Source organism: Budorcas taxicolor, chromosome 6 (assembly GCF_023091745.1).
Source record: "Budorcas taxicolor isolate Tak-1 chromosome 6, Takin1.1, whole genome shotgun sequence".
NCBI lineage: Eukaryota > Metazoa > Chordata > Mammalia > Artiodactyla > Bovidae > Budorcas > Budorcas taxicolor.
In genome coordinates this window covers 105950286-105959145 of record NC_068915.1, presented here as the reverse complement: position 1 = coordinate 105959145, position 8860 = coordinate 105950286, and the positions used below count along the sequence as shown (strand labels likewise).

The 8860-nt window shown below is 39.4% G+C and overlaps 1 non-coding gene across 1 annotated transcript; it reads left to right on the top strand.

Moving 5' to 3' along the window:
• The first annotated feature begins 3500 nt into the window (after positions 1-3500).
• On the top strand, positions 3501-3572 carry TRNAA-UGC (transfer RNA alanine (anticodon UGC)). Its single transcript has one exon. It is a non-coding gene; the product is annotated as a tRNA-Ala (tRNA).
• The last annotated feature ends 5288 nt before the right edge of the window (positions 3573-8860 follow it).

Here is an 8860-nt window from a genome sequence, read left to right as displayed (position 1 = left end):
TTCATATATCTTAACAAGCAGGCATCTTAGAGCTCTCCGAGCCCAAATGAATCCATAGGCTCATTTCTCTATTCCTGTACAAGAGACAGACCTCAAACAGACAGATGGAAAGAAATCCTGGACTGTTTCCTATGAGAAATCAAAGATCTCACCTTAACCTAAAGATTCAGCCATTTTTGGAGGTTCCAAATGGAAAAGGGGACTAAGAGTTCAGAGATATTGAGGGGCATAGGATTTTGCTAGGGGATGACTCAAGGGATGGAAAATGCTAGATTGGAAGTTTAGATTGACACCTATACACTGTCATATATAACATAGATTGCCAACAAGAATCTACTGCATAGCACAAGGGCCACTGCTCAATACCCTGTAATAATCAAAATGGGAAAAGAATTTGAAAAAGAAAAAGATATATGTATAACTGAACCACATTGCTATACATCTGAAACTAACAATATTGTTAATCAACTCTACTCCATTATAAAATCAAAACATTTTTTAAAAAAAGATTAAAATTGACAATATGCCTTTGATTGTTTGGAGGTCTGTCTTCTGGAAGTGGGATTTAACAATGAAACAGTTGTCGTTCAGTGGCTAAGTTGTGTCCAGCTCCATGTGACCGCGTGAACTGTAGCACACGAGGTTCCTCTGTCTTCCACTATCTTCCAGAGTTTATTCAAGTTAATGACCATGTAGTTGCTGATACTATCTAACCATCTCATCCTCTGCTGCCCCCTTCCCCTTTTGCCTTCAATCCCCAGCATCAGGGTCTTTTCCAATGAGTCAACTCTTCACATCAGTCTCTGACCATTTATTTGTGAAAAGCTCTCAACTTGACTCAGATTGTACAAAGAGCACAAAGCATCTGGCTGGCTGGAGACACAGTCCTGCCTTTTCTTGGAGCAAGGTTGAGCATCAAGGCTGGGAACCCAGAAGAAAACTTCAGAATGTAGAGTTTATCTTGGAGATTATAGACCAGGCAGAGCCCATTGTCCCAGGCATTAATACACACACACAAGAATGCTGGTTTCGTGCTGAGAAGGTCCATGCAGATACAGCTGCACAACAGGAAAGAGAGTTTTTCCATGTGAAATTGTCAGTCTCTCTGGTAGCTCAGATGGTAAAAAATCTGCCAACAATGCAGGAGACCCTGGTTTGATCCCTGGGTTGGGAAGATCCCCTGAAGAAGGAAATGGTTACCCACTCTCATATTTTTACCTGGAAAATTCCGTTGACAGAGGAACCCTTTGCCTATAGTCCATGGAGCTGCAAGGAGTCAGACACAGCTGAGTGTGCACACATATTTAGTGTCTGTTTTATCTGTAGGAATCAGGGTAGTAAATATCAGTACTGTTGTTGGCAGACCTGCTGTGTTCCAGACACTGTACACAATGATATCACCTTATCAATCTTCAGAAGAATTGTTATTTTTTCAGAAGACGTGTTATTTTTCTAGTTTTATGTTGAGAAAACTGACCTTCAGAGATGAGTCAATTTCCCAGAGGTCATATGGAATGGATAGTATGTCTGTGAGCCAAGCATAGACCTGTTTTGGCTTCCATGTGCATGGTATTTCCAATTATAAATACTCACCATTTCTAGTTTTTAGCGCCTAACAGAAAAATTTAGTTCAATTGATATGCCTAAAGAATATAAGTAAGTGGATGTTTTTTTGTTTTTTTCCCTTCTATTTTTTTTTTTTTTCTTAATCAATAGCTTTATAGATGTGGATTGAACACGTCAATTTGAGTTCTAGCTGCCCTATTCATTGATACTAAGTCCTTAGATAAGTCATTTATTTTCCCTTTTTGAGCCTAGTTTTTATCTTTGAAATGTAAATAAGAACTCTTGCTCTACTTATGCTTTTGGGGTATTATAAGATTAAAACAAAATATTAAAGAAAGCATGAGGCAAACAGTTGACACCAGATAGCTCTTGATTGAGATTCTCCCTTCATAGTCATCTGAATGTATATTAGATCTATTTCTGGTCCATAGACATCTTCAGGGTCTTGGCTTTTAAGAGATGCATTGTTCATTGTAGATAGAAAGGTGTGTGAAGAGACATTATGTATTGGCATTCCTACAATCATGAACCATTATAAAAGCTAACAGCTTTTCTTTAGGTCTTTCACAACATGGAAAATTTTTTGAGACCTATGAAGGATGCCTTGCCATATACAATGGGGACCCTTTATCCCTTCATCTTGAATCCAAGCTGTGGTCTGTAGATTCAAATATGCTGAACCTACCAAGATAGATAATATTATGTGTTCACTCTTGGCTCTCTTGACTAGTAACTTGAATCTATCCATTCCATATTAAACCCACTCCAGTATTCTTGCCTGGAAAATCTTAGGATAGAGGATCCTGGAGGGTTACAGTTCATGGGGCTGCAGAATCAGAAACAACTTAATGATTAAAACCAAAGCAAACCAATTCAATATTTACATCTTTGTTCATTTACATGGTTAACACTTATTGAGCACCTGTGAACTGGGTATGAAGTGTACAGATTAAAGGACAAAGATTCAAGAGTGAAGATAAATGAGGTTCCATCTTCAGTTGGGGTACAGCCCACAGCATAGGGCAAGAGATAAACATGTAAGCAAGGGATTATAAAACCAGTATTACTGTGATAGGCACTCTTGAAACTAACACACTGTCCCACAAAGGCTGAGGTGGACCAGGCTGAGTCTTAGTGGCTAAAGAGAGATCATCCTAGAGGCAGGAAGCAATACATATCCAAGCATACTTCTTGAGTATCATCTACAGTAAAAGATGGAAAACTGATATTAGGTCTTATGTGTAAATGAAATAAATAAGCCATAAACATGTAAACACAGAGACAAGAGATTCAAAGAGGAGAATTGATCTTTGCTGTGAATGTACCTAAAGCTTTGGTGGCCAGGGACTGAATTGTGGTAACTGAAAGATTTGGAGCCAGTTACCTACAAACTGCTGCTGTGGGTTTTTGAAGAATGTGGGGGAAGTGTTGATTATACAACATAACTGGGAATAAATCAGAATATAGAACTGTATATCCAATTACCTTTATAAGAAAGACTGGGAAACAGTAACTCTGCATGGGAAAGTTATCTCTGATAGTATAAATATATATTAAAAAGTATTGATAATGAGCTCATATAATTTTTATAATCACACATTTAGATAATATATAATTTAATTGGATCCTCATAAAGGAATGGATTCCTGGATCATTATATCTTGGTCTGACTTACTCCATATAATCTGCTGTCACTTTTTCTGTGAAAATAATTTGTAAATTGTGGATTTACTGCCTCTATGGAAGATAAAATATTATATCTCTTATAAAGCCAGAGTTGAGCTACTAACTGTGATATTCTCCAATTTCTGTTATCAAAATTACATCCACATGACATAATACTTTTTCTTTTTCCTAAGGTAAAATACTTTGGTTCAGGAAAGTTTCTTTGATTAGACACTGACAAAACTTATTTAAAAGCATTGCATCAACATGGGGATGTAGCTCAGTGGTAGAGCGCATGCTTTGCATGTATGAGGTCCTGGGTTCAATCCCCAGCATCTCCACTTTCTTCTTGTTTAATTCTTGCAAAATATAGCTAGTGCATGTATAGATTTGAATTTTTAAAAATTACATCAAGATAAATATAATTAACACTGCTTTATGTTATACATGAAGTTAAGGGAGTAAATCCAAGAAAAAAATATTTGCTTTTTTCTATTTATTTAATGTCCATAAAGAAGGCTAAACATCAAACAACTGATGCTTTCTAATTGCAGTGCTAGAGAAGATTCTTGAGAGTCCCTTGGACTGCGAGGAGATCCAACCAGTCCATCCTAAAGGAAATCAACCCTGAATATTCATTGGAAAACTGATGCTGAAGCTGAGCTTCAATACCTTGGTCACCTGATGTGAAGAACTGGTTCATTTGAAAAGATTCTGATGCTGGAAATGATTGAAGGTGGAAGGAGAAGGGGACGACAAAGGATGAGCTGGTTGAATGGCATCACCAAATCAAAGGACATGAGTTTGAGTAGACTCCGGGAGCTGGTGTTAGACAGGGAAGCCTAGGGTACTGCATTGCATGGGGTTGCAGAGTCAGACACGACTGAGCAACTGAACAATATCTATATGAGATGATGGATATTCACTTATTGTGATCATCATTTTATGATGTATGCTTGTCAAACCATTGTGCTGTATACCTTCAACTTATACAGTGCTGTAGGTCAATTATCACAATAAACGGGAAGAAAAAATAGTTTTTGAACATCAAAAAAGAAAGAAAAAAAAAGAAAAACTGCTGTGGGAGCCAAACAAGAAACAGCATTTGTGCTGGATTTTGTTAGCTCTTGTAATAGCTCATGACTGCCACTCGGTGATGGGGATCACACATGGGACCTTTCTTAATAATGAACCTGAGATCCCAGACAAGCAACCAACATACCACAGAAAATGAGTGATTTAACGGAAGGTTAGGTAGCTGTGTCCTTGGGTATTCATTGGCTTGATTCTGTTTCTGAGATTATCTGGTTATTAAACAATATCAAAGAGAAAGGGTCACAAACAACAGCATAAATTCCACCTCTCCTTCTAGTCCAAAAGCTTCACTGTGAATGAAAAGTTCTCCTTTGAGTCACAAATCTTGAAGATAAGAGATGGGACAGGTTAGCACCTTGAACTGCAAGCACCTTATTTCAGCTTGTCAGGATTGGTGGTCAGAGGAGGCTGGTGGGCTACAGTCCATGGGGTTGCAGGGTTCGACATGACTGATCACTAGTCAGCAGCAGCAGGATGGGTGGGATTATAAAGATGAGGGGACTAGGATTTACTAGGACTTAGATATTAAAAACACAGATGTACTCAGGTAGTACTTGGAACAACTTGTGATTCGTCCTGTTTAGAACAGAGTCATTCACTTTGCTTCTAGCATTTCTGAGATGGTGGCCCAGACCCTGCTTTTCCACTCTTCAGCCTTAAGTAACTCATTTAGCACCTGCTATCCTTGAGTTCCCAATGGCTCAAGTTGGTAAAGAATGTACCTATAATGCAGAAGATCCTGGAATTGTGGGTTTGATCCCTGGGTCAGGAAGATTCCTCTGGGGGGAGGGGAATGGTGACCCCTTCCAATATTTTTGCTTGTAAACATGATCGAGTGACTAAGCACACACACAGCCTTGAGTTCAAATTTGTAAAATGAAGAACTATGTTCTGTTTCTTGCATGAATGTGAAGTAAATTAAAGAAGGTATGTGAAAAAAAAAAACACAGCAGTATCAGGTAAATTGTAGGTTTGTGAAAATGACTAAGGTTTTCCTTTCCCTTTGTTACCTCTTTCTGTAACATCATGCAAAATGAAAGCCTGAAGCAGTAGAGGAATACATTTCTGAGAATCCAGGTCTATGCTTTTCCGGAAACCAAGTGCAACCACAGATTCATAATAGATGATTCATTCAGTTCGGGTTTTCCTAAATGGAGCATCTCTGGACCAGAATCTAACTTTACCTGGAATTTTCCATTGCCCAGAGGGTGATTTCACATGGGCACTGGATTTGGGCAACTCTTTGATGCTCTACATATAAATATAATGATTTGTATAAATATTTTTTCTATCACATTACAAGACTGTGGAATTTCATTTGCATCCCCCAGCTGATCTCATTATACAATATGTTATCTCCCACTCTCTATTTGTCCCCAGTTAATTGGGTCCTGTGGTATTACTCTGTCTGAAAAGGCAATCTCTGCTTTAGAATTTCAGATTTAAGTGCATTGGTGTTGATAAAGTGAGGTTATATGTAGATAGGAAGTACAGGAGGCTTCCTGGAGGCCTTATCCCCTTCCTTAATGTCTATTAAGTCAATGTTTGGGGGTTTTATTTGCCTATGCCCAGCATTCTGATAGGCAATATACCCAAAGCCACCTCCTCTCCTCATTAGGTTGATTCAGTTTCAACTTTCCCATCAAGATGCTCTGTCCCGGTGAATATTTGGCCTCATGGCTGTTTATTTTTTATTTCCAGCTGTCAGTTTGAAAAACGGTGACTGCCTATCTTCCTTTCCCATTTTTCAGCATCAGCAGAATCAGCCGGGTGCTTCCCATTTGCAGAAGGCTCACCGTCACCTTCCACCAGAGGCGGTGAGTCTGCACAACTGGCCAAGATCAGCAGATGGCTGGCAGGGGGCTTAGCCCGGGATTGCACTGGTTGAAAAGACACGGGCATGGAATCTGTGCTCCAGGCACCAGCAGCAGCAAGTGAGTTTCCACTTGGACAAAGCAGCTGAGCAGGGGAGACCACATGGAAGGTGAAAGGAAGAACCTGGGGTAGAAAACAAAGAGGCAGGAGGGCCATGCTGAGTCTCTCTAAGGCTCCCCCTTTATTAGACTAATGAAAACTATGTCAATTGACTATGAAATTCTCTGTCAACGAGCTTGTGGAAATCCAGATACACTTGGCTCCCTCTCTTAAGTTCCCTTGCTTCCCCCTTTACAACACTCAGCTCAGAGGTCATCTTCCCTTTCCATCCCTACGTCCTCAGCATGGTGGATTCACCCTTTATCTGTGCTCTCTCACACACCTACTCTCAGCCCTATCTTCACACATACCACGTTGAGTTGTGACCATTGACTCGCCTGCCTTTTCTACCCAACATCAGATGATCCAATCAATTCATCTCTGCACCCAAGTGGTAAGGCTTTGGTGAGAAAAGGAGAGACGCGTTGAGGTAATGACCAACACTACAAGGACCACAGTATCTGCCGACTGTGTGAGGACAACCTCCAGCAGGGTCACACAGGTGGAGTGAAGGGTAATTTGAATCATGGTATCACGACGCTGAGCCTGGTGCCATTTCTGACAGGTGGTAGATTTCAAATAAAGTTGTCTTCACTCTATGAACAAATATTTGAACAAATAGGTGGATGAAGGAACAGGTGAATAAATGAAGGAAGGAATGGTTTTCACTCAGTCTCCTGCTTTACCATGAAGACTTTCAAAACAGGAGATAAGACATTAGCTTAGATAAAGCACTGTTTGGAAAACACTGGCATAGGTTAGTAAAAATCAATGAATCCGAGTTTCTCAGAATAACAAGAATAAAATAGAAAAAAAGAAAAATCTATATGTTTGGGTTAGGTAGTTTCTATGAAATACCCAATGTGTGAGTGGAAATGCCCTTTCAATTCTTTAAAGATAACCATTTTGGTACTTGAACTTCTCTTTACAGAGAAATCAGTGACCCCTCCATGGATGTGTTATATGAACATTGCAGTTAATATATAGGATTTGTGCTGAATATGGACAGTGTTTCAAACATCAAACATGACAGTGGTGGTGGAAACAAGCAATTTGGTTCATGCTACATTAAAAATAATCATAAAAATAAAAGAAACAATGATGAGTTTAAATTCCATCTCAAAAATATTTGCACGTAGTTTTACAAAGATTGGTACCCATACAACACTTGAAGGGCACATCACTCCAATTATTAAAGGTCTCTATTTTTCTCAAAGCAATTAAGAAAAAAAAAAAAATACCACACTAAACTAATGCTTCAGTGGGCTAAAACTCTCTCCATTTGAACCACTTGTTTTTTTCTTTCTTTTTTTTTTTTTAAATAACCATTCACTCATCAGCTCAAAAAAAAAAAAAAAAATCTATAGAATTGGCAAACATCATGGAAATGCACCTCCCTTCTGAAACCTGTTTACTGAAAGGAGAACAAGAGAACATAATTGTCTGGCTAAAAGCACCCCCATAGCAAAGATGATTAGAAAGCTTTTATGTTTCCTAACCACTTCTCCTCCAGCTGGTTTTCGGCCAACCTTGGATCTATAAAAGCCAACTATTGGCTTTTTAATCATTTTAGGACTCAGGATTGCAGTAAACATATTTTTTGTGTGAGTGCCATCTTTATATTTGTTCATTTTTTCATTGACTAAGAAAACATTGTTTTGTGATTTTTCTATATTCCAGTCACTCTGCTGGACACCTAAGATGCCATGGTGCCTGAAGTTGATGTGTTTCTAGGTATAATGAAGGTTATAGTGGGGGGAAGGGGAGCATAATATAAAATATAATCAGACATTAAATATATAATTGTGCAGTTGACTAATCATCATATTCCTATCCATTGAATAGCCATCTTGATAGGCTGCCAAGTTTGACATCAACGTATAACAAGGGGGTTTGGCTAATTGGCCAACCTGGGATAATTCCTTTGAGAGGTAATATATTTGCTGAGATCTAAAGGATGACTAGTTTCAATGGGCAGCAATGTTGAAAGAGTGTTATAGGTGGGCAGGGTGGGGGCAGTACTACGTAAATGCCCTGGAGGAGGACTGTGATAATATTATTTCATCTGTGTCTTTGTGCATCACATGTTTTTTGGGCATCGTGTATTTTCTCAGCTCAGTTCTGTTCCAGTTTTCAGGGACCATAGCCCAGTGGGGCCAACAGAGGAGCCAGGACCTGCCTCAGCTCTAAGGAGCATCACAGTCTAGTGGAAGAAACCAAGGGACAAGACAGAGTTCCAGCCTTAGCCACACTTTTTCTGTCCTTTCAGAATTTAATGGGCAGTGCAAGATGTAGACAGAGCTAGAAAAGTCTACTAGTTTGATAAAATGTCCCTGGACTTGGTGACAGAATGCCAGCCAGTTCTCACTTGCCAGGGGAGTCAACCTCAGTGGTATCCCTGCTCAGTGGAGGTGCTGCTGGGGGTTCCTACTGAGCAGACTCGAAGCTACCTCTAACATCTTCCTGTGCAGAGACTTAACTAAACTCCCAGCTACATATATGCAAGGTGTCCTGAAGCAGAGAATGAGATTATCCCAGCTTGCCTGCCCTCGTTTATGTG